Source organism: Phaenicophaeus curvirostris, chromosome 13 (assembly GCF_032191515.1).
Source record: "Phaenicophaeus curvirostris isolate KB17595 chromosome 13, BPBGC_Pcur_1.0, whole genome shotgun sequence".
Taxonomy (NCBI): domain Eukaryota; kingdom Metazoa; phylum Chordata; class Aves; order Cuculiformes; family Cuculidae; genus Phaenicophaeus; species Phaenicophaeus curvirostris.
In genome coordinates, this window is record NC_091404.1 from 4276472 (window position 1) to 4302008 (window position 25537).

A 25537-nucleotide genomic window follows, 5' to 3' on the forward strand; every position below is an offset into this window, starting at 1 on the left:
CACCTCTGGTGATTTTGAAAGACACTTTCCACAGAAATGTGCCCTTCTTCTCACCTAAAAGTAAAATTCTGTGTCAAAATTACATGCTGTTGAAATCCAGCTTGAGCGATGGCCACTGGCAGGTTTCAAGTGTCATTTTGTAGCTCATTAGATCAGGGAATAGGAACCTTCACCATTTGATACAGAACTGTTGTCATCGAGGTCCATAAAGATTTCATCTAGTTTTGGATTACAATAAAACATGAGATTTGATAATAGTGACATTCCATGACAGCTGCTTATAGAAGTTTTTGGGTTTCTAACATCAGTCTCCATCTCCTGTCAATGCTTTATTCAGCAGAATTTGCTGCTATGCCTTTGCCTTCCAGGAGAAACAATGAAAGAAATAGTCCCTAGCTCAGCAAAACGTCTCTGAGTAAGAGATTTTTGTTAGGATAATTGGCTGTAAATTAACTACGTTTTTATTTTTTATTAAAAGCTTGTTGTTTTGAAGACAAATTTTCCAAGGAAATTTTCCAGTATAAAACCTGCATGAAAGAACATCTCCTTTTTCTATATAATTATTAATAACACTGTTCTACAAGCAGTGGAATTAAGATAGTCACCAAATACCTTCATATCTATATATCCCATGCCAAGTTTCAAATCTGATGTAGAAATTACTCTTCTAAAACTTTGGTTTTCAATATGAAGATGTCATGGTAAATGAGGATGAAGTCCATTATTTTCCTTTAGCTGTACGTGTGGCATAAAACATTAAAAGCACTTTCAAAATGTTATTGATTTTGCCGTAAATGTGACAATTCCAACAAATGGTACCTTCAGAATCTATGACATATCATTACAGGTGTTCTGGGTAGTGACCTAATTAAAATTATCTATTGCCAGCATGCATAGAAAGCATTATCAAGTCTATATTCCCCCCAAACATTTCACGGGCCAGTGATACGCGTTCGCTGAGCCACAAAGCCTCTGGCTTTCTTCCACTGAATTCAATGGAGCTGGATGATGAAGATTTTGGCTTGGCAAACTGGAGTATCAGCCACCTCGATAAATGGCTCGTTTTGCAGGAGTGCGAGCAGCGCCCTGGGCTCTGCCACAGCTCCACTCCTGCCAAAACATCCACCCCCTGACCTCACCAGGCTTTCCCTGTCCCTCCTCCAGCTCCCAAATAATTTCTCTGTGTTTCCAGCCCCCTATTTACAGCTGATGGTCTCATCATGGGGGACTTCGCCCATGCACATGGAGCTGCCCCCGGCTGCTCTGCATAGGGAGCCGTTTTCTTTCTCTCTGAGACTCAGGGGGTCTTCGAGGGCTTGTGAGGCATTCTGCAAATTTCCAAAAATATCAGGATTGAGGGCAAGTTTGGTTATCATAAGAAATCTCTGTATTTAGCTGTGGAGACATTTCACAGGGAAGAAGGACTCGATGCTGTAGGACTTGTTGATATCGAGCAACTCTGATGAGAGCTTGAAACAGAGAGCTGAGAGGAAAGCAAGAGCTAGTTCGGTGGGAACAAATACCAACTGAGAGAAAAAACGAAAGAAGAAAAATATCAACATGGTTAATTTTAGTGTAACTTGGTTTTTTTTAAGCATATGCAGTTGTGCAGCCAATAATATATTAGTAATAGCTTTATGGACAGCTACCTTTTAGCCTGGTGTTTAGATATGACCTTGCCTCTTTAACACGTGACTAATGATAATTGTAGGAATAACCAAGACATTACTTGCTATTTCAAACATGTGTCTACAGCACCCAGAAGCTCTGGGCACCTATTAACACCCTCATCCCAGTGCTGCTCACTGTTCCCTGAGACAAACTGGTGCATCTTAAACAACAAACAAATTAAAAATTACAGCAAGCTGTGCTGCAGAATTCTTCCAGTTGTCTGCACTAGCTCCTTGCTTCTGCCTTCCTCGAAAAGAGACAGCTCTTCCAGTCATCCTCAGGTCTTCTGTTGATGATTAATGCACAGTAGGAGCATCTGGAAAGTCTCAGATGAAACAGACTGTGGTAAATGGATCGCTTTTGTAAGTGATAGTGAAAATGCCATTTTGTCCATCGTGAACTCCCCAGCTGGCTCTGGACAGTGTGGACAAAAGTGGGTCTGCTTTTATTTGAGGGCCACTTTTATTAGAGATATTAGCGGCTTCCAGAGGACACGGCTGCACCCAGCACCCAAGGTATCCCATGATCAACTCCTTATATTGTGCTTGGAGATCCTTGGATGTGGAACAGTGGAGTCATCCTCTTTTCTCCACCTTATTACACCTTCCGTGCTTTATTGCAATTCCTTGAACTGCAGCTGGACTCATTTACAGAGAGCAGGTGGGCTGGGAGAGTAAAGATAAAGAATGTGCTTCATAATTGTCTTCTAAGCAAGAGCAATAATTGCATTTCAAAGGATGTCTGCCTAGAAGCTGGGCTGTTATATGTGTTTAATTAATTAGACAAATGCTCTTTTCCTTTTCTGTGTTATTATTTTTTAAATATCATTCTGCCTTCTCCCAGCTAAATATGTGTCAAGAACTACAGCTATTTGCTTGGAGCAAAACCCCTTGTTTCTTTCCCTGTTTCTGTTGTTGTTCTCTGCATAATATTGAGAACATAAGGCACCACAAAGATGCAGTTTTGTGAGGGCTTTTATTCTCTACACACTAACAAGCTCAAGTAGATACAAATTTATATATATATACATAAAGTGCTTATACACATATATGTGTACAGCTATGACATTTGGGTTGGGTGGGTTTTGCCATGGACACCTCAGAGACCTTCTGGGGTCCCAAGGTGTTTAGAGAGATGCTCCCCAGTTCCTATCCATGGAACATAGTAGTCTACAGACAGAGGGAATTAATAAATCAGATGTAGCTAGTAAAATCATTTACCTCCTCCAGAGCTTCCTTTTTTATTAATTCAAACTGTGCATAGGAGATAGAATATGCACTAAGCAGAGAAGTACACAACTGCCAGTTCTGAGACAGGTTTCTAGATGCTGTAAACTAATTTTCTGACAACTGTTTGGTTCAAGAGAACCTCCTTTCCTGGTCTCCCAAAATACCACACGCCTCAGTTGCACTGACATCCCCTGCTATCATTTGCACTTTTTTGTTCTTCGATCAAAATCATGACAATTTCTTGCTGCAGCTGGGGAGTCGCTCTCACCTGAAAGGGTGAGAAATTTTGGATTTAGGGGGCCAACTATGTCCTGGGCTGCGTAAAATAAGCATGGCCAGCAGGTCAAGGGAGGTGATTCTGTCCCTCTGTTCCTCTCTTGTGAGACCTCACCTGGAGTACTGTGTCCAGTTCTGGAATCCTCAACACAACAAGGAGATGGAGTCCAGAGGAGGCTACAAGGATGATCAGAGGGCTGGAGCAGCTCCCACACGAGGACAGGCTGAGAGACTTGGGGTTGTTGAGCCTGGAGAAGAGAAGACTCCGAGGAGACCATATAGTGACCTTCCAGTACCTGAAGGGGCTACAAGAAAGCTGGGGAGGGACTGTTTACAGAGGCTTGTGGTGCTAGGATGAGGGGCAATGGGAATAAACTGGAGAGGAAATGATTTAGACTAGACATAAGGAGGAATTACTTCACTGTGAGAGTAGTGAAGCCCTGGCCCACATTGCCCAGGGAAGCTGTGGCTGCCCCATCCCTGGAGGGGTTCAAGGCCAGGTTGGATGGAGCCTTGGGCAGCCTGATCCTGTGGGAGGCAGGGGGTGGAACTGGATGGGCTTTAAGGTCCTTTCCAACCCAAACTATTCTATGATTCTATGATTCTATGATTCTACGATTTTATGATTCTATGATTCTATGATTTCTGGTCTTCCTGATGGTATTTACATTTTGCCTTCATTGATGTTATCTGCAATTTAATATGAATGAATTTGGAAATAAATCCTCCTTTCTTTTTACCACCAAAACTATTTTTTCCTCCCTTCACTTTACACCTCCACGGCCTCAATGCTTTTTAATTCCACTGAGTATTCTTAGTTTTAGCTCGCATTACATGTGCCATAGAAACGAGAGTCCAGCTGTATCAGACGATTTCTAAAGGCTCTAACACTGCTTTGATGGGCGTGCCAGGGATGACAAAGACTGGAAATCAGGACATTTTGCTCTTTATTTAAATTTGAGCCAGGGACACATTGAGCTAGTCTTATAGTAGGGATGAGCAACAAATACAGGATGAATTAATATACATATGTGTGTATATATGCACCTGTACAGACTCACTGAAAATGGTTTTATCATGCAGGAAGTCTGAAATACAATCAGTGGTAAGAGATGCTGCACTTAGGAAATGCGTATAATACCAGCACCCTCTGCTCTGCCAAGCCCAAAGCCTTGGGGCTGTATCAGATCCTGTGAAATTCAGAGAGCACCATTCAGACACTGGGATCGAAATTTAGAATTTTGTCTGCTTCTTCTCTGTTCTGAGTTACTACATAGGAAATAGTTTTCTGGATCACAGCGAAAATCACTGGTCTGACTTTGTGAAAATGCCTGTGTCATCTTATTGCTAGAGCCTAGGAACGGCACTAATGTGATATTGATTCCTTTACGTCCCCAGCTGATTAGGTGTGAGCACTGACTGATGACTCCTGTACCATTAGGGATTTCCTGTCCCTCCCTTCTCTTCTCCCCATTTGGGAAAATCAGAAGAAATGTTTGCTAAACAAGAAGTAGGGCCCTCCCTCCCCCCCCCCCATAAAAGGAGCATCTAAATTTGGAATTTATCTATAAAGAGCTGGTGCCACGTGAGTCCTATCGTAACTTGCCACCCCACAAGGCAAGGAGCCTGCCAGCAGGGAACGTGCCAGTGCCAAACACCCACCACTTGTCACTCTCCTGCTGCGCACAAAGCTCTGCAACCAAGACTCTTCTCTCCCATTACCTCAGGGGTTGCATTGACATATTTTATGTCCTTTAATAGCACCTGCTGTTAAATACAAAATGACAGCAAGATATTGTAGTGTGTATAAAAAGTCATTGAGGGCTTTCATATCAGGAGGCAGCTCTAAAGCTGGCTGTGGGTTTTATGCACACATGGGAGAGATATATGGAGAAAAATGTCTTTTTTTTTCTTGACTGAACTTTGCTGTTAAGAGTCACTCAAAAAAGAGAAAAAGAGAAGCAGGGAATGTCTTGAATTCCAACAGGATCATAGATGTGATGAACAATCACATCATTGCATGTCGAAAGTGAAGTTAATTTCAAAGGGGTGAAACCTCATTAAAGGCTAGAAAAATATATGAATGTCACTCATTTAAAGTGTGCTCCTGTGAAAAAACTGGGCTCTATGCATCTGCTTGTCTTCTGACTTGATACTGCCACACCCAGAGCTGAAATGTTTGCTCAGACTGATATAGAAGACTTCTAACAATGTTCATTAATGTTCATTACAGATTTTTTTCCAATGTGTTGTAAAATCAATGGGTATAATACTTTCTTAAGGGCTTGACAATTTTATGTCCCTCTTCGAAAGAAGAGATGCACCTCAGAAATTGAAAAAGAACTTGATTAGTGGATAAAAGACAACACTTCGTTGCAGGGAGCATTCCAGTTACAGGTGTCTTCTTTCCTTCTCCCTCACTGCACCTCCTGAGCAGCACAGAAACCTCCAGACCAGTCCAAGACAGACTATGCTGAATGAAGAAGTTGATAATCTGAGAGCCCACACAACAGAAATGCATCCAAAATTAAGTGTAGGCAGGTTTAGTCAGGAATAATACCCATACATGTGTTTCAGGACTATTCTTATTTTCATATCCAATTTTACACTGTGCTCCCCAGCACATCCGATGACGAGGGACACTGCAGGCTCGTCGTGCACTGGCTTTTTGGCTTCAAACCAGGTCCAGAGAATAGTGCACATGAAGCCAAATGACACTCCAAGAGGAGAAGCTCTCTGCCACGGCTGCCCAGTGCATCAGCTTGATGCTTCAAATTAATGCATCTAACAAGGACTTTTGACCAGTGAGGGGCTGACAAGGCAAATACATTAATTGTTTGCAGAGCTCAGAAGCAAAGTGGTGACTAAGCAGCATAGCGATTTATTATTCAGAGTAATTTCCCCAGTGAGGTGGCAGACAGCTTGCACTTGTGAAGCATGTTATTTACTGGGGGAGTGGAGCTGTTACAGCACTATTTGGGTCTAAAATTAAGACCACCAGCTTTCACTGCCGTGGTATGCTGGGATGGGAGGGGGTCACACCAAATGCTGAAGCTTCCCAACCTCCCAGCATCCCAGCAGGGTTACTACCAGCCTAGAAAGTGACTTGGAGAGCTACCAGATCAGTATTGCTTACACGACCGAAAGCAGATACAATTATGCTGGAAAACTAGATCTTTTTTGTGGTGCTCCTTCACAAGAGAGTTCCTGGCTAAATTTGAAGTGACTCTGCAGCAGAGGAGACATTGAGAGAGAAAACACTCCTGGCAAAGCTTGGCTGGACTGTGCGGTTTTTCCAGGCTTGTCCCAAGACAAGGACCACTTTGGCATCAGCAAACATTTCATGTCATCACTGAGACGCCGAGGACTGAAAGAATCATTAAAATCACTCAACTCTTCCCTGGCTGCAGGGAGCAGAACCTCGCCACAGCAGAGCAAGCACCTGCTTTTCACACTGTTTCCAAGGACCAGGTAACAGGAGCATTACAATTAGTGAACAGAATTAATTCATTCTTGATTCGGTCTTTAATTTCAGTGTTCTCCAAGGGGAAGCTTTCTGAGACTTAAGACTTGAAAGCAGAGCACAATGCAAGAAAACAAGAACGTGTTCAATATAACTAACGATGCAGACAACTTCCTCCCACAGAAATTATATTATATACAGGAGCTTATTTCATTTTTCGCTCTGGGGGAACATATTATAAATTCTGTTTACTAGAGCAGCCTGAGACAAAATGCTTGTATTTCCTAACATGGAGGAGCCTGGCAGATTCCCTTGTGTTGTTCACAGCTCTTGGTTGTACCAGCTCGCTTTTCTGCTTTGCTTTGTGTTTCTAGTAGTACTACAGTGACAGCACAGCCTTTAAAAGAGTAAGAAGCGCTGGACTCTAAGAAGTCCCAATATAAACTTCCCCCAGTGGGCAGAAAATAATGATCTTCCCTCATTTTGCTTCATGTACAGAACTAAATGAATCAGATAATAGAAATCACAGGCTGAAGCAGGCAGTGATTTGCAGGAAGATTTGTTTCCACTGCTTTTGAGCAGCATGGGCATGGAAAAATGGATCAGATCAGAGACTAACCCAGAAAGGAGCAAGATGCATTTGACTTTTTGGAGTTAATTTTCTTTTAAACTGCCTATTGTAGGAAATGTTGTTGTGTAAAAGACAACATAGCTATGTATGAAGAATGATCCGCTGAACAAGAAAAGCTGAAAGCTCAAATGGATTAGTTAATTATCTTTAAAAACTATTTTTTTTTGAGGAATTCATGTCTTTCCAAAATGATGCTGACCTTTGGTCACAGCTCCCTGGTTATACTGAGAAGTATCATTTCTGATATGCTGAGGAAATTAGGCTGAGCAGAAGTGGCAAAAACCAAAGAGAGAGTGCAGGGGTGGGAGCGTCTGTGTGTGTCTGCTGCCCTCTCCAAATTCAGCTCCCATTGGTGCATCAGCTTAGCTGCTTTCATGTAGAGATGAGAGAGTAAAATCAACCCTGTATGTTGATCTTGATTGGAGTTGGCTGAATTCTTGAAAAGATAGAAGGTATTTGCTTTCACTTGGTATTCAGGGCATGGTGGATTGACAGTAATGGAGTAAGTTTTGTGTTAAAAGTCTGAGCTACAAGCTCGGTGTTGCTTGAGGATTAAGGCAAGAGCACCTCCCTGAAGCTCTCCCCTACAACTGTTCCCATTTCTGAAAATACTTCTCAAGCAGTGGTTCTGGTCCTGGTTAACAGTAGGAGGTCTAGAAGCCATCAAGCCCTTTTGGTATTCTGGGAGAGAACAGGTTTGATCTGCCCAAGATACAGTTGGTAAAAAAGCATCTTTTCCTTCTTCACCAGTATTGGCTCCAAAAAAAACAATAGAGGCATCCAAATCAGACTAAGGACTTTGTTTGCCACAGGCAAACTGACTAAAGCTGTGAGTGTCTAGGATGTGGTTGGAGCCCAGGGCATGTCCCCTGCCTTCAGCAGGAATAACTATCCACAATTTCCTGAAGAGGGTCCTGGAGGGCCTATATTCCCACTCATCCTTTGTGGACCATCCACTTGGACACCACATTGAGTATCTCTCTGGGTATGGAGGTGTCTGGAAGGTATTTAAGGCATCGACATTATACGTTCACTGCTTATAATTGTCTTTTCATCTTCAACTGGTTTTATACCTCATGAGGTATGAGAGTCTGTGCTAGTAGGGAAAACGTGCTAATCTGCAGTAGAGTCTCACCTCTACATATTCCTCATGCTCGTCCTTCATTCAAGTGACTACAGAGCAAGACCCTACAGAGAATACATCTGCGGAAGAAATGGCTACAGCAATATCTTTATGAAAGCTCTCTGCATGGATTGAGGCAAACGGATAGAAATAAGTCATGAGGAGAAGGGAGATTGGGAAATGTACTCTCCCCAAGGCTCATGAGCAGCAGGATTTCATTATTTGCACTTGGGTTGAGAGAACTGGTTGTGCTGTACACGAAATAAGCTTGCTGTGTCGAGTGTCACTGCTGGTCCTGCAGCAGAGTGTGTTTTATGCTTGCCAGTACTGTGGGACACTTTCCATCCTGAGTCCAGGCCCCCAGCCTGCCTAGGGCTGCAGAAAACAGACCAGAGCTACTAAGCGTAATGTACTTTCTAAACAGCCATAACTGGAACAATACACATCTGATCCCTTGGAAAGATTGGGACAGACAAAACCCTGTGCCTTCACTCTGCAAAGGTCCATCTTGCTCCGGTCTCATTCTGCCTCTGCCATCTCAAAGTCCTTCAGATATCAGAAGTGAAAACAGGAAAAAGTTTATAATGTCTGTTAGCCCCATTCTAGAGGTCTGGCATAAAAATCCTGGAGCATAACCTTTTTAGAGGCTTTCAGGTTTTGGGTTTCATAGCACAGACACCCAAGGCTTTTGAAAGAAGCACTGTGCTGTTCGTTTTTGCTAACCTCACTGCCACACGGTCTGCTCAGTTAGGTTTTCTCCCTAGGGAGCTCTCCTGCAGACCCGCAGGGTCACACATCTCCTGGGTCATTAGAGCGGCTATATCAATACTGGCCAAACTATACAAAACTGCCTCCTTGCTTCCATAGTGACATTTCTGCCTATAGGAGTAGTTGGGGGGTCTTCACTGTCACACTCAAAAACACAATGCAAAAAGGAGATATAACAGGCTGAGAGAGTTGGGGTTCAGTCTGGAGAGGAGAAGGCTCAGAGGAGACCTTATAGCGACCTTCCAGCACCTGAAGGGGCTACAAGAAAGCTGGGGAGGAACTGTTTACAAAGGCTTGTGGCGATAGGACGAGGGGCAGTGGGTATGAACTGGAGAGGGGCAGATTTAGAGTGGACATAAGGAGGAATTTCTTTACGATGGGAGTGGGGAGGCCCTGGGACAGGTTGCCCAGGGAAGCTGTGGCTGCTCCATCCCTGGAGGTGTTCAAGGCCAGGTTGGATGGAGCTGTGAGCAACCTGATCTAGTGGGAGGTGTCCCTGCCCATGGCAGGGGTTGGAATTAGATTATCTTTAAGGTCCTTTCCAACCCAAACTATTCTATGATTCTACTGTGCATGAAGCAGATGGCCCAGCTGGAACCAATGGAGCTGCATCCATAGGGGACAGTACCAGACACCATGCCTTCCCAGGGCAGTGTGACCACACGGATTTCTGGTGTACAAATACCCCAAGGAGAAAATTTCCTCTAGCCTTGTTTCCCAGCTTGCTGATGGTATCTGTCCAAAAGACAGGCGGCATCCTGTTTTGAGAGCATCAAATATCCAAAATAACCTCAAAGTACACTGGCTGGTAGCTTGGATGCAGACCAGCACAAGAGCAGTGGTGGTGTGCTGAAGTCCATCCAGATGTGACTGTGAACCTTAATGTTTCTTAATCCATCACACTGGTCTATGTGGTGTCTCGTGTCTACAGTGCGGTCGATGCTGTGCTCCTCTGCTCTTCCTAGCTCAATTGGAGCTATAGCTACATCATTACTCTAGCCTTGTGCAAGCTGGTGGAAACAATAGCAACTTGTAGTTGCATGTGTTTTACCTAATTCACATTCTTTAATTGTGAAAGAAGTTCCACAGTCTGAAGAACAAGTCTATGGTCTGCTGATCAACGTGATAAATTTGTCCGTGTGTGCTCTGTTTTTTCAGTGGAGTACAGTTGTCAAATAATATGCTTCCAGGCTCTGTGAGGCAAATTAATTCTGTATCCTTTAATCAAAAAACTTATATTTTTCAAAACAATACCCTCTTTCCTTCCCTGAGGGCCCTGCAGAGCATAAAGCAATGCACAGAAAGGAGAGAAATAGATGGAGAACATAAACATAGTGACAACATGACAAATCTTTATAATCTGCTAGAAATTTCTTTCTTTTTTTATTGCTGCATGAATCTGAGCCTGGAGTTCTGCTATCTGCCGGGGTAAATAAGGATGAATTAATGTGAAAAAAAAAAAGTGTATTTATAGCATAAATATACTGCTGAGTAATGTAGTGGGTTTTGCTGCTCGGGAACACAGAGACCAAGTCTCATCCCAATGAAACGCTTTTGTAAGCCTGCCAAGTGTGTCCTGCTGGCATAAACTAACTCCATGAGCAACCAAGGCCATAGGATTGCCTATGCAGCAGTCAAACAAGACTCCAGAAATGGAAGATAGCAAGTAGATCATCAGTTAAAAAAGAATTTTTTTTTTTAGAGAATGCTTGCCACAGGATGCTGTGGGTGCTAGAAGATTAAAGGTCAAAAGGAAGCAGGAGAAAGAATGAAAACATCATTCTGTCCAAGGGTTTATCACTGATATGTACCTAAAATGGCAAGAAATTTTTGTATTTCTGGACTCTAAGTGCTTAGGCCTTTCTGATCTGGGGACAAAGAAAACAAGAAGGAGTTCGTGTTAAACTGATAAGAGCCCTGAAGTAGATAAGGCAGTAATACCCCTAGTGTCATGCTACGGACAACAGTCGTGAGCAGGATTAGACTACACGGTGCCTAAAGCTGTAGTGTCTTGGAGGTACCTGGTCTTATGTATTGACTTAAGAGTGATCTTAGAGAAAGCACGGACCCAGCATTTCGGTTTTTCTTAACACAGGATGAGCCCAGTTTTTAACAAGCTCCTCTTCTCCCGGAACAGTTTTTCACATGAGCTGTACTTAACTGGTTTCATACTTATTCTCTGTGATGAAGCCTTCCTAGATTTCAGCCAGGTAAAATTTTCTTTTCAATAGCTTTGCTGTCTCAACAGTCTCAAGTGGATGAACAAGAAAAACTGAGCACATCTCTCCTTTTCTCTTATTTTATTCTGGAGTGTCAGAAGAGGATGAAAATGACTTGGATGGCCTCTTTCCCTGTTCCAAATGATTTTCTGTTTTCTCATGTGAGTGTGGTTGAAAGGAGATTTTATTCAGGCTAGTGTCTGCCCCAAAGACCTAGCTGAGATGTAGGGCAAGAGAGGGAAAAAGGTTACAAGCTATCCTTTTCAAATTACTAGTTTTGTGTATTGTAAATTCATAAATAAGGCTGGGAAATCTCCCTCCTGCCCTAGTGGGAACAGATTCATCACTGGGTTACATTGCTTTCTGTGCAATTAGTCTTACCAAGTGCTCTTATCTCATGGCTAAACAAATAGTGTTCATGTCTTCAAGGGGAAATGACAACAACATTTTGGCTTGCCTGTTCCCTCAGACCTTAATTCTGATCCAGATTAGGTGATGCACTTGAGCATTTCAGCATTTTCAGTGAGTGCAATAACTACAGTGGGACTTCTCATGTGCCGAGAATCAGGCACGCACCTCCCGGTGGATCAAGATCTGCAGTTTTATCTTTGTGAAGTGAACGTGTGCACCAAGATGAAACATGTGCATTTAACAACAGTAGAGCATTTCATATACACTTGAATTAGAGATGAGCATTTTATCAAGAATGATGGCTATCTCTGCATACTACCTGAAAGGAATAGATTTATTTAGCAGCAGAATTCATAAGCCTAGATTTCAAGCACTGCGTGAATCTGCAAGGTACTTCAAGGCCGTTGAACACCTCATCTGTTGCCAGCAACGAACACTTAATAAAAAGCAGCTATAATAATCCTTGCAGAAAACACCGGCGCTGATTGTGGATGTTTGAAGATGCATCTCTGGACCTTTGCCAAAGGCCTCTCCAACAACTGCTGCAAGGTCAGGCGGCTGCTGGCTGAGCTCCTCAGCCCCCATCGGCTTGGATCGGGTTTTGCCATCAACACGTGGCACGGGGAGAAGGACTGAGGGTACCAGCTGGTGCCAGCCCATTTCCCACTGGTAAAATCAGCTTAACATACAGAGAGTTTCATTTTGAGAGCAGTGAGGGAGGCCGTGCTACTAGGGAACAAGGAGGATGTCAGAGCACCGAGTTATTACTCATCGCAATTACATTTGTGCTTAAAATTATGGATTAGACCTTATCCACAAGGTCTAAAAGGAATAACAGATAAATTCAGTCTATGCTCTGCTTTAATTTTTTTCAGATGAATATTTCTTTTTATACCAAGCATACGGTGCACCGGATTTCAAGTCCCATTGATAAAGACTAATCTTTGTAGTCTCTTTATTATATTTTTCCATTTTCTGCTGAGTCGGCAAAAGGCACTGCACACCATCTGTCAGCGTGATCATAGCTCAGTTTGCAGAAGTTTCAGACCAGTAGAGTGTCGGTAGCAGCTCACTGTTCCCCTCCAGACTTGGGTTCTTATGGAAGCAATACAGCCCCATTAAGCAGTTACTTCACAAACGAAACCTCATTTGTGCAGCATGCTAATAACAATACTGCAAATGAATCTGTCATGTTTGTAGCTACTATCCCTAAGCACCCTGCTCATGAATATATGGTAATTAAGCTATTACTGCAAATGTAACTGTGTCAGCACTGCTAAATTAAGGGCTGTACTGTAAATAAAAATGGGGTCATAAAAAGAAAAGAAGGCAGTAAAAGATAATGGATAGAAATACTAAGGATAAGGTAGCAGAGGCTTTGCACAAGCAAAGGAATTTATTTTCAAGGCTCCTCCTAAAGGATCTCTTCCGATCCCATTGCTTGAAGTTGCAGATAGATGCCGATACATTAAAAAATAGTTCTTTTTGTCCTCAAATGCAATACTAAATCCTGTTATGCTGGCAGATTTGTGGTAAAGACAATAAGTGATCATCAGTATGTCACTCCTCCCCTGTGGCTCCACCTCTGGGCTCATTAATAATGATGTAAGGTACGGAAAGATGCCTCAACAGACCCCTTTTGTAAAAATTTGCAACAGAAAAGTAAGAGGCTCCTAAAGAATAATTTGTAATCTGAACTTTCTCCTCGCTTGTATTGTCCTCAGTGCAGCCAGTTTTAAAAGCCAAACATAATTATTCCCACATGAAGACCCCTATTTCCATTAAACAGAAGAGAAATTGAATATTTGCAGCAAGAACAAGTTTGTTACATAAATGTAAATAATGAGAAACACCACTGAAATCAATATCTTGCTTAGGCTCAACCTGCATGTAAATGAAATCAGAGCCTGGCTATAGGTAACCAGCTCCAGCTCAGTCTTGCTGGTTGGACCTGGACAACCATTATCCTGCTTCAGTTTAAAAGACTTGAGGTTTGAAGGGATGAAAAGAAGAAGTCCTGAATTAAAATTAGTGTTTGATGGGAACGGTTGGACTCGATGATCTGGTGGGTCTCTTCCAACCTGGTTATTCTGTGATTCTGTGATTCTGTGAAAATACATGTCCTTACCGAGATGGGAGAAAGTAAAGATAGGAATGATTCAGTTTGGGGAGGTGATACAGAGCCGCACAGAAAGAAGGACAAACAATCATAAGCCATGTACTGCATATTCTGCCTTTTTGGATTTTCCTGAGTCCATGATTTTCATAAAACATGAAATCGAGAAGCACCGTGATCAAAACTGAAAGGCGCTGCATGCAAAGGAAGACGGTGCATGGAAAGAAAGCCACTGCCTGTAATTAGTCTGAGAGATGCATGGTGGATAAATAGCTCTGAAGATGGCACAGCATGAGATTTAAGAGTTTTCTCCACTGTATCAGATAGAGGAAGTTTGTATTTTTTCTAAGGGATATAATCCCTCCTGCTTCAGCAGAGGAGCCGACTGCCAGCAGAGATTGGATGATGCCTTTTCTCCAGGCTTTTTATGCTACTTGCATCCACAATGTGGTTTCCTGTTTTATTTCTCTAAGTCAGCTAGAACAGAGCCCTGACAAGGATAGGGCACTGGATTTGATGCCCCCAGTACACAAATCCTAATTAAACACAGCCAAGGATGCGCTGCATCAGTTTGCTGGTAAGGTCCCTAGAGACTGATTTATATAGGGACAGTACATACAGTTAAGTTGTTCAACAGCATTTTGAGCTATTGTCCAGAAAGAAGAGAGCTGGCTGAACTCTCAAATCCGCATCAGCTGGCAATCACCACCCGTAGCCAATCCCCTTCAAAATATCTTTGCTTTGACGGTGCTGAGGGTCTGAACTGGAGCCAACTATGAATTTTGCAAACAGTCCTTCTTTTTCTAAAGCACTGGGTGCAAACCATCCAGTATAGAAGTGATTGCCTTCCAGCTTGGCATTTGTGCCCCTAATTCTCACACCCTTCTTGTGTCTGGGGTCTATCCTGGGGCTCACCCTGAGGCTGTGGACAGGGAATACGATGCCAGGGGCAACGCTACATCTGCTGCAGGTAGAACTGAACAGCAAACCCTTTGCACTGCCCTCTCAAACAAGCATTTGACAGCACTTGCTTTTGCCCAGCTGGCACGGGATGAAAGGAATGACTTTGTCAATAATTTTCCAGTCCTATCTAGACATTCAGCGGTTTTCTTGAAACACGGGGTGGCTCAGGGTCGCTGGGGAAAGGAAGCTTGTCAACCAAGGACAAAACGTAGCAATAGTAATGTGAGACAGTGGTGAATGTCAAATAGTTTCAGTCACTTAATACAAAGTGAACCCTGACTAGCTCAGGATTAATTATTTTTAAAACTCTCTTTTTAAAAGAATTAAGAATTACATACTAAGGAAACGACTACGTTTGAAGACAAATATCCAAACCAGAGCAAGAGAGCATAAAGGCAAAGGTATTCAACCTACGGGCTAAAATTAGAGGTGAGTTGTGGGAAGACAGAAATTAAACTCCTTTGGTCTCATACAAGTGCCTGCAAATAGTAACATATGCTTGAGTGCCCCTGGCTGCCAAGCCCTCTGCAGTTCCCCAGGGCAGTGTGCGGTTACACCACGCTCTTCCCATGATATTTATTGCCAGGTCAAGGCCTTTACTTCCTCTCTGACAGTTCAAGTATGTACTAAACCCCACATCTGGGTGTGTGGGAGGAATTGCCAGGGCATTTCTGAGAAAAGACCACCAGATGCACGAGCACGAGCTGCACTGGTGGGTGCAGACCACATGCCAGGGGAGCATGAGGAGGGCTCAGCAAATACATTGCAACCTGCGTTTGCCATGAGCAGGAGGTACATGCACAGAAGGAGCCAACGGCATTAAGTTAATGAGCAGTGATCTGTTAAACAGCGGTGTGACCGCTGCTCCTGGGCATCTGTCTCCTCCCGGCTCCTGCAGGTAGCATCACTCCTGAGGCAACACGCTCGTGGCACAGAGTCAATGCTGACTTGCCTCACACTAAAGGACTGGAGAAAAGTTGCAGAAAGGAATAACTTTGAAGTCTGTCTTTCTAGGAGATAATTTTGTTCATTTCCCCTGCTGTACAGTTCAGTGTCAGCCTTGCCAAAAAATAGCTGTCCTAATGTGAGCAGCCAAACAGACTGGCTGTGTGTCTGTCTGCAAGCAGGAAAGAAAAAAGTAAGTTCTGTATTAGCGAAAGGGAAGAAAAGACCGTGAGCTTAAGCAAACTGAGACAAACTGCCCTTGAGCTAACACATCCATTGCAGGATGGAAGGGATATTGTGACAACAGGCATTAAACTCATTTTTCCATAGAGTTTAGTGGGAGCAGCAGGTGTAGGTCCTGGGGACTGATCTTCCTCTGATGTGAATCTGTGCTCTGCCACTAACATGAACCGAGCTGTCCCGACCACGTACCAGCAAAGCCGCTGGCTTGGAATGTTTGCTCAATGTGCATTCACTGGAGCAAAAAAGGTGGAGTCCAAAATAATGATAATAAAGGTATTGCAAAGAAAAATTAAAACTACTGAAGAGGAGGCATAGAAATATCCTCCTCGTGTCTGCATTGCCAGCAGTAGCGCTGAACATCTTGTCAAGCTATATTTCATCAAGCTGCACCACTTCTTGCAAATACAAGTGAAATGGCAGCCCCGCAGGGATTACCCGCTGCCCGGTTAACAGCAAAGAGATTTTGAAGTGCTGCAAGTTAAAAAGAAAAAGAATTCCAGTTTCCTAGTTTAATTTCCATGTTCTGATGACCTGCAGTCATCTAAGGCAGTGATAAAGGAAAAAAAAAAAAAAGAAAAAAATATCTGTGGCATTTTCTTGAGGGACAAATTATTTTTAGCTGGGGAGATTTAAAGCTCTCTCCAAGTTCCTGAACTTTCAGAACTTTTCTTCGCTAAGAAGCTTGACAGCAAAGCAAGTTCTGTTGTTTCACAACTTTTAAACTGATCTAATAAAAATAATGCAAAATCTCCCTTTCTGCACAATAAAGGAAGACACACTTTTTCCAGTGAGATAAAAGGCATTTTCCAGAGGATTTATTTCTAAGAATAATTGCTCCCCTCTCTGTTTTTAGGGCTCAACTACTGTCCTGCTTCACTTTATGGTAGAAAAATGGGAATAAACAATCTTGCCCATTTTACTTGGTTTTGTTCTTGAAATTACTGGCACCAACCAGCACCTATGAGAAAAAATTGGTTGTCAGCGCACCGCTGGGCCTCATTCTGATTGATGGTGGCATCGCTGCACACTGCCAGAGCCTGGTTTAAATGGAAATCTAGTTATTCTTCTCTCTTTTGTGCCCAGAGGTTCTCCGTCCTCCACATCCATCTGCTGAGCCTGATGTTCTCTTCAGCAGAACTATATTTGAAAAAGGTGTTGCCCAGACATTTAAGTTTTGTACACCTGTGACTTAAATAAGGTAGTCTTTCCTCAAGAAACTTCTTAAATGCACGTTTTAGGGTATTTTAGATGTATTTTAGAATATACAGTCACTACTGCTTTACTTTAGTTCAGGTGTCTCCAGAGGAACGTCTTCCCAAAGTGGATACACATACAGACACTTCTACTGGAGTTTGGGTTAGTATCGCTTTTCAAAAATGACACCGCTTTTTAAAAACCTGTGTTTATGGGACTTTTTTGGGGGTGTTTTGCATTGCTTTGAGTGAAGCTCCCCTCTGCCCAGCACCCCCTTGCAAGGTGACCACAATCTAGAAGAGCAAATAGTTGATTTTTGCATATATGAAAAGGGTGCGATACTGCCCCAGGGGACAACAGGAAAAGCTAGTGCAGCTCTGTGTGTTGGAGATACGGGTGACATGGGTGCCCTGCGAGCTGGGAGAAGGGACAAGGCTGCTAGAGAAGCTCTGACCTAGGCCGTCACTACACAGTGACCTGAGGCTTTTGCTTCACAGTTGCAATTCTTTTTTCTTTCTCACTAAAGCTATTTTCTGTCTGTAATTTGAATATAATCTTGGCTGCTGAAGGGACTTGGGCTCAAGGCCATTCCCTGACAGTAAATTTGGTTTATTCCACTGGAACAGGGACAAACGGATGTCATTTACAAAGCCAAATGCACCCACCCAGCACCCACACACATATATGGTACAGCAAAACCCCTGCAGCAGCGCATCACATGTCCCAGTCCTTGGATTTAAAACCCAGACAAAATCTTAAGCATGGGTTGACTGAATCTGAGCAGGAAGAAAATAATTTTGTGTTCCTGGACTGACACAAAGTGCAGGCAGAAGTTTTGAATAAATGATTGCCTCTGAATCATTTACTTGGCTCTACTCAGTACCTTGGAGGACAAGGAGGGCTTCTAAACATTAGCAGTGATAAAATATTGAGTCAACTCTAATATACTGTTTTGCAGGGGTAGAAGTGTTCGTCCCAGTGCTCTGACTGATTTAGCTTGTGCGTTCCTAGCGTGGCTTCCAGCAGGCTCCGGCACTTGGAGCTGCAGAGCCCATTGTTGTCTGCGAAGCCTTGTTGTGCCCCATTAAAGCCGTTGTTGCATTTCACCTTCTTGGTGGGTACATCCCAGTGACAGATAAAGTGCTCCCTCTGCACAGACTGTAGCTAGCAAAGTGCTTTCTTATGAAAAGCGCTAGCGAATAGCAGCGAGTTCAGGGTGTTGCTATGTATTATTCATCTCTTAATAATATTGCTGCAAAATTTAGGCGAGTATGGCAGCAATTTTGATCGTTAAAGAGGGCAGGACACAGGTTTGATGCATCTATAAGGCAAATTACAAACTCCTCTTGAGCATCAAGTCTCAGTTTCAAACACACGGTGATAAGAAAAGCTCATTGTAGCAATTATGTTGCTTACAAAGGAAAAGCAATTTAATGTTGGGATTTTGTGCCTGTGACAGAACCACAGGGAATCAGTGATGAGGAACAGAGTGAGAAACTCAATGGGCTCCTCCACGGGTGCTGTCAGGACAGTGTGATCCTCTCCATGACTGGCCTGAACACGGGCAATGTCACAGGGTGACAGGGAAGGAAGGATTGGTGTGAATTGCTCGGTTGGAGCTCCTCTCTTCTGGGCTACAAGGATGATCCAAGGACTGGAGCAGTTCCCACATGAGGACAGGCTGAGAGAGTTGGGGTTGTTCAGCCTGGAGAAGAGAAGGCTCCAAGGAGACATTATAGTGACTTTCCAAAACCTGAAGGGGCTACAAGAAAGCTGGGGAGGGACTGTTTACAAAGGTTTGGAGTGATAGGACTGGAAGCAATGGGTATAAACTGGAGATGGGCAGATTTGGACTGGACATAAGGAGGAATTTACTCACTATGAGAGTGGGGAGACACTGGCCCAGGTTGCCCAGGGAAGCTGTGGCTGCCCCATCCCTGGAGGTGTTCAAGGCCAGGTTGGATGGGGCTTGGAGCCCCTGATCCAGTGGGAGGTGTCCCGGCCCATGGCAGGGGGGTTGGATCTAGATTATCTTCAAGGTCCCTTCCAACCCAAACTATTCTATGATTCTATAACTAAGATGCTACACTCGGTTTAAATGGGTTGCAGAAACAGGGAAGCGAACCCCAGTATAATCATTGATGCCAGGGGCAAACAGCAGGAAAGGGAAGGAGGGAAAGACAGTAAAAGGCCCTTCAGCTGACCAGACAGAAGCTTTCCTACCCTGGAAATGGTAAAAACTGGATTTGGTCTGTCAGTAAATGAGTTACGAGGTTTTCTCAGTTATTGAATAGATTTAGACACTCATGTGTTGAGACATGTAGGAAACAAAGAGGAGATGAGAACTCAGAGCACTGAGATGGATGGGAAGTTGCAGTGGAGAGCTGGTCACTGCAGCGGTGTCACTCGCCCGTGTGCTGACAGGTCCTGACGGCCTGGCAGGGAACGGGATGGGATGGTTTGTCCCACATCAGCAAGGCTCAGGCTGGGGTGCCCTGCTCGCCCCTCAGCCTCCTCGCCACGAGCCCAGCCTGGAGGGACCCAGCGTCCCAGCCCTGAGGGGTGCGAGGGGCATGGGGGGGTGTGTGGGGTGAGGGGATGTGTGAGGGGATGTGCGAGGCTTGGCTCTGTCTGTGTGCAAGGTTCAGCTTTGCGTGTGAGTGCGGGGCTTGGCTCTGTGTGTGACTGAGGGGTGGCTGTGTGCATGTGTGTGTGTGTGAGGTTGGCGCGGCTGTGTGTGAGTGTGAGGCTCAGCTCTGTGTGTATGACTCAATGCGTGAGGCTTAGGTCTGTGTGCATGCAAGGTTCAGCTCTGTGAGCACGTGTGCAATGCTCACAGAGGCTGTGTGTGAGTATATGAGGCTCCTCTGTGTGTGTGTGAGTGAATGTGTGAGGCAGGGCTCTGTGTGTGACTTCGTGGGGCTGTTGTGCATGTGCCTGTGTGTGAGGCTCATCTCTGTGTGTGTGAGTGAATGAATGTGGCTTAGCTCTGTGTGTGACAGCGAGGGGTGGCTGTGTGTGTGTGAGTGTGTGAGGCTTGGCTCAGCTGTGTGTGAGTGTGAGGCTCAGCTCTGTGTGTGAGTGCACAGGGTGGCTGTGTCTGTGTGAGTGAATGTGCAAAGCTCTGTGAGTAACTGTGAAGGGCTGCTGTGCGTGTATGAGTGTGTGAGGCTCAGCTCTGTGTGTGTGAGTGAATGTGCAAGGCTCAGCTGTGTGTGTGCACAGTTCGGCTCTGTGAGCACGTGTGCGAGGCTCACAGAGTCTGTGTGTGAGTGTATGAGGCTTGGCTCTGTGTGTGTGAGTGAATGTGCAAGGCTCGGCTCTGTGTGTGAGTGCAAGGGGCGTCTGTGCGTGTGTGTGAGGCTCATCTCTGCGTGAGCGTACGAGGCTCAGCTCTGTTTGTGTGAGTGAGTGTGTGAGGCTCAGCTCTGTGCATGCGTGAGGCTCAGCTCTGTGTGTCAGTGAGCGTGTGAGGCTCATCTCTGTGTGCACAAGGCTCCGCTCTGTGTGTATGAGCGAGCGTGTGGGGCTCCGCTCTGTGTGTGTGTGTGAGCGTGTGAGGCTCAGCTCTGTGTGTCAGTGAGTGCGTGAGGCTCATCTCTGTGCATGTACGAGGCTCAGCTCTGTGTGTGTGTGTGTGTGTGTGTGAGTGTGCGGGGCTCAGCTCTGTGTGTGTGAATGAATGCGTGAGGCTCAGCTGTGTGTGTGACTGTGAGGGGCGGCTGTGCATGTGTACGAGGCTCAGCTCTGTGCATGTACGAGGCTCAGCTCTGTGTGTGTGAGTGAGTGCGTGAGGCTCAGCTCTGTGTGAGCGTGTGGGGCTCAGCTCTGTGCGTGTGTGAGTGAATGCATGAGGCTCAGCTGCGTGTGTGACCGCGAGGGGCGGCTGTGCATGTGTACGAGGCTCAGCTCTGTGTGTGTGAGTGAGCGTGTCAGGCTCAGCTCTGTGTGTGTGAGTTAGTGTGTGAGGCTCCGCTGTGTGTGTGTGAGGGAGTGTGCGGGGCGGCTCTGTGCGTGTGTGTGAGTGTGCGGGGCTCAGCTCTGTGTGTGTGAGTGAATGCGTGAGGCTCAGCTGTGTGTGTGACTGTGAGGGGCGGCTGTGCATGTGTGCGAGGCTCAGCTCTGTGTGTGTGAGTGAGTGCGTGAGGCTCAGCTGTGTGCGAGTGTGCGGGGCGGCTCTGTGCGTGTGAGTGAGCGTGTGGGGCTCGGCTCTGTGTGTGTGTGAGTGTGCGGGGCCCAGCTCTGTGCGTGTGTGAGTGAATGCACGAGGCTCAGCTCTGTGTGTGTGAGTTAGTGTGTGAGGCTCCGCTCTGTGTGTGTGAGGGAGTGTGCGGGGCGGCTCTGTGCGTGTGTGTGAGTGTGAGGGGCTCGGCTCTGTGTGTGTGAGTGAATGCGTGAGGCTCAGCTGTGTGTGTGACCGCGAGGGGCGGCTGTGCATGTGTACGAGGCTCAGCTCTGTGCATGTACGAGGCTCAGTTCTGTGTGAGTGCGTGAGGCTCAGCTCTGTGCGAGTGCGCGGGGCGCCCCTCCGTGTGTGTGTGAGCGTGCGGGGCTCGGCTCCGTGTGTGTGAGCGAAGGCGCGAGGCCCGGCCGTGTGCGCGCCCGCGGGGGGCGGCTGCGCGTGTGCGTGCGTGTGCCCGGCTCGGCTCCGCGTGAGTGTGCGGGGCGGCTGTGCGTGCGCTCGGCTCCGCGGGGCTGTGTGCGGGGCCGCCCCGCTCGGCTCGGCTCGGCTCGGCTGGGCCGGGCTGCTCTGTTCCCGGCCCCGCGCCCCCTCGAGCGGCGGCCGCCCGGGCCGCGGGGGCGGCCATGGGGGCGGCCGGGGGGGCCGGGGGGGCGCGGCGGAGCGGCGCGGCGGGGCCGCGTACAGCCTGACGGAGCGGCGCGGAGGTGAGCCGGGTGCTGGGGGGGGTTGTGTGTGTGGGGGGGGGGGGGAACGATATATTCGATCTCCCGAAGCCCTCGGACCCGCGGGGGTCGCGGTTGAGCTGCGCGACTGCAGCCCCCCCGGCTCCGGGGGTCCCTCCCGATGAAGCGGGACCCGCAGCTCGGGTTGAGCTGCCGCATCGCCCCCCCCCCACCGCGTCCCCGAGCGAACGGGGGAGACGCGGCTGCAAATTGTTATTAATTAAAGCGCCCCGCGAGCCGCGGGGGAGCCGCCCCCTGACCCTCAGCCCTCCGGGGGATGCGGGAGGCGCGTTCTCCGCTGCGGTGCTCGCAGAGCATCCTTCATCCACCCCTCGGTTTATAGTTTTAACAAATCCTGCAGCCTAGAAAGAAACTCAGGGCTGATTTTCGAGACTCCTCGTAACTTCATTTGTTAGCTATGGAGCTGTGACTTCGGTGGTCGCTTTGGTATCAAACCTTTCTGCTCGTGTGATGTTTTTGGTGGCGTCGACAACGGATTTGTTAGTCGCTGTTATGAATATGATAACGTGCGAGTCTTCCATTAAATTCTACGTGCTCTGGGTAACGTGGTTGAACGGTCACGTATGAAATCTTGTGTTCTCGCTGCTGCAAGAGAGAGCGACGCCGCTTCGAAGTTCCAGTCCATTTGATCGCTCCCTCGTAACTTTTCTGCTGCTTTCTTTAAAAAAATAAAAAAAAAGCTTCATCAAATGTAAACGCTAAGTTTTGTGTCAGGTGCACCTCCTTGCAAGCAGGCTTATGTAATGCGGCACCCCGAGCGGGATGCCCGAGGAGATGGAAGGGAAGATTTTTGGAAAGAGGATGGTCTTGTGGTTACGGTGCCTCGCGTGGGTGTGCGTGTCGGAGAAGAGCTGAGGAGGGTTATCTCCTTCTGTCCTGTGGACGTCCCACCTGACCCTGGGCAAGTTTCTCATTCTTCTTCAGCGTTGCCTGCCTTCTCCGTAAAATACGGCTTATCCTGGGTTACTGCTTGAAGCTACTCGGAAGCCCTTAACGCTTTTCAGCCTGGGAGGTACTGTGTAAATGCTAATTACTATATTGCTGTTTTAAAAATGCTTTTTTGGAAGTTGAAGTGGTATCTTTAGGCAGTTTACTGAAACTGTAGCCAAATGTCTTTCAGGCAGCTCCAAAGCAGACTAAAGGAACTGTTTTCTCGGGTAATACTCCCCTGTAAAGAAATCTAGTGTCATTGATCAAGCAAAGAAAGAAAATAACACATTTAGGAGTTATCAGATATGTCACTTCTTGTTCCATCCGTGGATATTTAGCCTCGGTTTCTCTGCATGTAGCTCAGCAGTAATTATCGGCTGAAGAAACACTTCAGTCCTAGACTGTTTAAGCTGTAAGTGGTGGATGAAGACTTGAAAGGGCTTACCCTGACCATGACATCAAACTGGACCACTGCGAGCCCCCTTGTCTGTGTGATGCGGCTTTGCCATTCCGTCTGGTGTTACTTTTATTCTGATACAGAGCAGTGATCAATATGCTATCAGCTAGGAGCAAGCCTTCCTAGGCAAGAACTATGTTACTGCTACAGTGTCACAGCCCATTTCTAGCATTAAAAGTAAAGAAAAAGGTCCAGGTGCTAGTTTTTTTTTTTTTTTTAAGCTCTGAAAAGAAACTAGATGGAAAAGGACTTGACTTTGAGACTAACCTCTGATCAGCTTTAATTTATCTTGCAAGTACATAGAACATTAACAGAATTCCTTATTTTCATGACTGAGGTTCTGAGAGGATTCTGTGTATTTTAATGTTTGTTCCTTTCATTTGACACATCGAAATCTCATTGGTTTTGTGATATATTTTTTAAAAGGCATTGTAATTTTTTTAACCACCTTCTGCTCTGGTAGAATCTCTGAATAGCTTCTACTCAGAATTGCATTTGAGACACAAAATTCTTTGATTAGCTTGCCTTTTGCAAAGGTTTATTTTCAGGCAACCTTACTCAAAATGTCAATTCTGAGGTCTTTTCATGTTATGGATTTAATAGACGAGGTACTGTCAGCTGAGTTATGAGTCTTGCTAATAACGTGATTGTGTTGTTTTTTGGGAGATCTAGTTCTTGAAAACATACCTCAGAGGAGGAAATTCACAAAAGCTATGTGCAAATGATTTATTTTTTTACAACAGATGGAAAAGCTCGATAATCACCACTCAAGGGTGGCTAAAATTAGTTTGAAACAGAAAAGATTATTCCTACAAGTGCAGTAGTATTATTTGTACGAAATGAGTCAAATCCTACTAATTGTTACACTGGTGTAAATATTGAGTAATTCCTTTGCCTGGAGTTTCTCCTTTATGAAGTAAGGTAGGACACAGGGGATTATGATGCTTCACATGTTCCTAGCAAAGGTCAGTTCTTCTTGAAACACAGGGGCAGAATGTGGCCCAGAGTTTAGCCCCCTGTTCTTTTGTTCACAACAGCAAAATATTCACTCACGGAGACTCCAATTCAAAATTTGCTGTAATGTGATTGTGGGTAGAGGGTTGCTGAGTGACTCAGATGAATGTAGCTCAGAGTAAACAAACATGTAAATCATTTCTGGCTAGAGAGAGAGAAAGGAAAAGATGGGAGAGCAGAGAAAAGCCAGCTTCAAGGATGATACATTTATAATGACATGATCAGCAAGAATCACAAAGTTCAGCAGGATTCAACCATCACAAACTCAGGAGTGGATTTGCCACAGTGTTTTACCTTGGGTAATGAGAGGAACCTGAATGAAGCGAGTGCCTAAATGCAAGTGTTAGAAGCAAGCAGGGCTTTCCAGTTGCTTGAGCCAATAGTCTGGTACAAAGCACAAAGTCTGGTACAAATAGTCTGGGTGGGGAGGCCCTGGCCCAGGTTTCCCAGGGAAGCTGTGGCTGCCCCATCCCTGGAGGTGTTCAAGGCCAGGTTGGATGGGGCTTTGATCCCCCTGATCCAGTGGGAGGTGTCCCTGCCCATGGCAGGGGGTTGGAACTGGATGGGCTTTAAGATCCCGTCCAACCCAAACCATTTTATGATTCTAAAGGTGAGCAGGCTCGTGTTTTCAAAAGCTGCGTTTGGGTGCATGTTAATGGCTCACTATGCGAGCTGGGAACCAAGCCTATCTTGGAGAGGCAGGATGCTGCCAGTGACTGATTGGTAGTCTCTGCAGTGTCCGTTTGGGGAAAAATAGAGGCTAGCAAATGATTCCTGGAAGTTTCTGAACCCCAAGTCCTGAACAGCAATGTGATGTTGGTATGAGTAACTGCAGAACGATCCAAACCCAGCTTGTGATTCAGATTAAGTAACAGAGCAAGTCACTGGCTTTGAAACAGCTGTAGATTTCTTCTTAGCTAGGTGAGTCTCTAGAACAAAATCAGAGCAAGGCAAAGGC

General features: G+C 45.6%; 2 protein-coding genes across 2 annotated transcripts in view; one reads left to right on the top strand and one right to left on the bottom strand.

Moving 5' to 3' along the window:
* ATRX (ATRX chromatin remodeler) overlaps positions 1–25537 on the bottom strand; it is a 478294-nt gene that overhangs the window by 285480 nt on the left and 167277 nt on the right. The gene's annotated exons all lie outside the window — the stretch shown is intronic.
* Positions 22061–25537, top strand: part of TRPC5 (transient receptor potential cation channel subfamily C member 5) — a 101787-nt gene continuing 98310 nt past the window's right edge. Inside the window, exon 1 of the mRNA XM_069867796.1 lies at positions 22061–22139. The gene's annotated coding sequence lies outside the window, so the exon portion shown is untranslated. The remainder of the gene's footprint in view (positions 22140–25537) is intronic.